This window comes from Cryptomeria japonica, unplaced genomic scaffold (genome assembly GCF_030272615.1).
Source record: "Cryptomeria japonica unplaced genomic scaffold, Sugi_1.0 HiC_scaffold_40, whole genome shotgun sequence".
Taxonomy (NCBI): Eukaryota; Viridiplantae; Streptophyta; class Pinopsida; order Cupressales; family Cupressaceae; genus Cryptomeria; species Cryptomeria japonica.
In genome coordinates, this window is record NW_026728862.1 from 390,089 (window position 1) to 393,651 (window position 3,563).

At 59.9% G+C, this 3,563-nt stretch overlaps 1 non-coding gene across 1 annotated transcript; it reads right to left on the reverse strand.

Annotated features, from left to right (window-relative positions):
- Positions 1–296: 296 nt before the first annotated feature.
- Positions 297–415, reverse strand: LOC131862267 (5S ribosomal RNA). Its single transcript, XR_009361283.1, has one exon. It is a non-coding gene; the product is annotated as a 5S ribosomal RNA (ribosomal RNA).
- Between the last annotated feature and the right edge of the window lie 3,148 nt (positions 416–3,563).

The following is a 3,563-nucleotide window of genomic DNA, read 5'->3' on the forward strand; positions in this document are numbered from 1 at the left end:
CATCACCGTGCACCTTGGCCAACGTGCGCGACTCGACCGAGCGCGCACTGGCCGAGGTGCACACCGATTTCACCTGGGTGCGCGCGCAGCACCTCGGGCGCACCGGGGTGCGCGCACAACGCCCGGGTTGCACCGTGGCCTGTGTGCTCGGGGTGCCTCGGGTGCGCGCTCGGTGTCGCCCCCGCGCGCGCGGTAGTGCGGGCAGCGCACCCCGGCCCGGCCCGGCCCCGACGAGAACGCAAACGGGCAAAAGGTTTATTCAAATAGCATTGCGACGCCCGGCGAAAAACTAAAAAAGGGTGCAACACCGGGACTTCCCGGGAGGTCACCCATCCCAGTACTACTCCGGCCCAAGCGCGCTTAACTGCGGAGTTCTGATGGGATCCGGTGCACTAATGCTGGTATGATCGCACCCGTTATGAGCTTGTCGCAGTGTGTACTTAGCAAACCGCGACCCACGTGCGAATCCACCCCGGCCACCCACCCCCGTCGAGGTGCACACCCTCCCTCGCGAAGTGCGCCCCGTTCGCCAAGTGTGAGCCCTGCCCGGGTGCGCGCACCTTGCTAGGGCGTCGGGTGTGCACCCGGCCCGGCCTACGTGCGTGCACCTGGAGGGGGCGTCGTGTGCGTGCAGTGTCCCGTCTGCAACGCGGTGCCCACACACCACCTCGGGCGCAACGACCTGCGCTCACATGTGGGCCGAGTGCACCTTGGTGCATGTTCGGGGCGCCTCGGGTGCACGCTCGATCTTGCCCCGGTGCACCAAGGCGCTCGGTTTGCCCCGGGTGCGCACTTGGTGCAAGGTGGGCACCCAAAATAGGGATCAAGCACCAAAACACAAGTTTCGGGATGCAAAATGGGACCCAAGGACCACAAATGCGTTCCAAGACCCATGATGGGTCCACGAGAACAAAAATGTGTTCCGAGACTTAATAAACAAATATTGGGTTTTAGGAGAAGAAACATGCTCTGATGCCCAAAACGAGAATCGACCCCGAAAAGGCCACAGGCCAAAAGTGGGATGCGAGACAAAAAAAAATGGGACCCGAGGACCAAAATTGGGTTCCCAGGTCGAAGACAGGGCAACCGGACAAGAAACGACCTCTAAGGCTCGAAATGAGTCCCGACGACTAAAACTTGACAAGAAGCACCCATCAGGCACCCAACTCGACACCCATGGGATGCCGACCCACCCGGGCTTCCACCTAGCACACCTTGGCACCCACCCACCCTCGCACCCAACCTCGCACCCAACTTAGCACCTTTGAACCCACATTGGCACTCACCCTGACCCTGGCACCTTGGAACCCACATTGGCACTCACCTTGACCCTGGCACCCACCTTTGCACTCACCTTGGGACCCACCCTGGCTCCCACCTCGGCACCCACCCAGACACCCACCTTGGTTCCTTGGCACCCACCTTGGATCCTTGGCACCCACCCCGACACCCACCTTGGCACGCAACTTGGCTACTTGCCACCCACCTTGGCTCCTTGACGCCCACCCCGACAACCACCCCGTGACCTACCCTGGCTAGGGTTGGTGCACACCCACCCTGGTGCCCACCTTGGCACCCACCCTATGACCCACCTTGGCACGCACCTTAGTACCCACCCCGTTACCCACCCTAGGACCCACCCCGTGACCCACCTTGGCCAGGGTGGGTGCACCCACCCTGGTGCCCACCTTGGCACCCACCCATCCTAGCACCCAGCCTGTGACCGGGCTTGGAACCCAACCTTGCACCCGCACCCGTCTTGGCCAGTGTGGGTGCGCACCCATCCTGGCACCCACGTTGTGACACACCCTTTAACCCACGCACCCTAGCACCCACGTTGGCACCCACCTTGGAACCCAACCTAGCAACTTGGCACCCACCCCGTGACCCACCTTGGCATCCACCATAGCAGTCGCCGACTTGGCACCCACCTCGGCACCCACCTTGACACTTGTGGACCCACCTTGCCACTCACCCTAGCATCGACCCATCCTAGCACCCACCCTGGCACCTTTGCACCCTAGCACTCACCCATCCTAGCACCTAACCTGTGACCCACCTTGACACTCACCCTCGCACCCACCTTGGAACCCAACCTAGCACCCACCCACCCTGACACCAACCCTAGCACCTACCCACCCTTGCACCCACCCTGTGACCCATCTTGGCACCCACCCATCCTACCACTCAACCTATCACCCACCTTCTCACCCACCTTGGCATCCACCTTAGCACCCACCCACACTGGCACCTTGGCACCCACCTCGGGCAAGGTGGGTGCACACCCACCCTGGCACCCAATTTAGAACCCACCGAGCATGTTACCCACCTTGGCACCCACATTGCAGCCCACCCTAGTACCCACCCTATGACCCACATTGGCATCCACACCCTAGCACCCAGGCACCTCGACACCCGCCTTGACACCCACCCTAGCACTGAACCTGTGACCCACCTTGGAACTCACCCTAGAACCCACCCACCCTGTGAACCACCTTGGCATCCACCTTAGCACCCACCCACCTTGGCACCCACTCTAGCACTCACCCATCCTAACACCCAACTTGTTACCCACCTTGGCACCCGCCCTCGCGTCCACCTTGAAACCCACCCTAGCACCCACCCACGCAGGAGCCCACCTTGGCACCCAACCTAACACCCACGCATCCTGGCACCCAACTTGTGACCCACCTTGGAACCCACCCTAGTACCCACCTTTGAACCCACTATATCACCAACCCACCTTGGCACCCACCCTATGACCCTCTTTGGAATCCACCCTAGCACGCACCCACCCTGGCACCCACCATGGAGCGCACCCTAGCACCCACCCACCTCGGCACGCACCTCAACACCCACCTTGGTGTGCGCACTGCGCCAACCTCTCAAAGACCCTATGTGGTGCGCTCCAAAGTGTACACCTTTGGTGCGCTCCAAGGTGCGCACCTTTGGTGCACACCGAGGTGCACACCAAAGTGTGCACCGAGGTGAGCACCAAAGTGCACTCCAGGGTGCACACCAAGGCGTGCACCTTTGGTGCGGTCAATGCAAACGAATTCGGAAGTTGGGGTCGATGTCCTAATCGCTGCTGCAGACTACACGTATGAGAATCGGACAAATAGCTTTATATAGGGGAGGTGTTGCGTTTGATGGGTCGACTCCCCTGGTTGTGTGCACTGCACCAACTTCAAAGACCCTGTCTTGTTTAAGAAGTCAAAAGTTGGGGTGGATGTCCTAATCATTGCTGCAGTCTACGCATGTATGAGAATCAGACAAATAGCTTATATAGGGGAGGTGTTGCATTCGGTGGGTTGACTCCCCTGGTTGTGCGCACTGCGCCAACCTCAAAGACCCCGCATAGCAGAAGAAGTCGGAAGTCGGATTTTGGTGAGCACCAAGGCGTGCACCTTTGGTGCGGTCAACGCAGACGAATTCAGAAGTTGGGGTGGATGTCCTAATCGTTGTTGCAGGCTACACATGTATGAGAATCAGACAAATAGCTTATATAGGGGAGGTGTTGGGTTTGATGGGTCAACTCCCTTGGTTGTGCGCATTACGCCAAC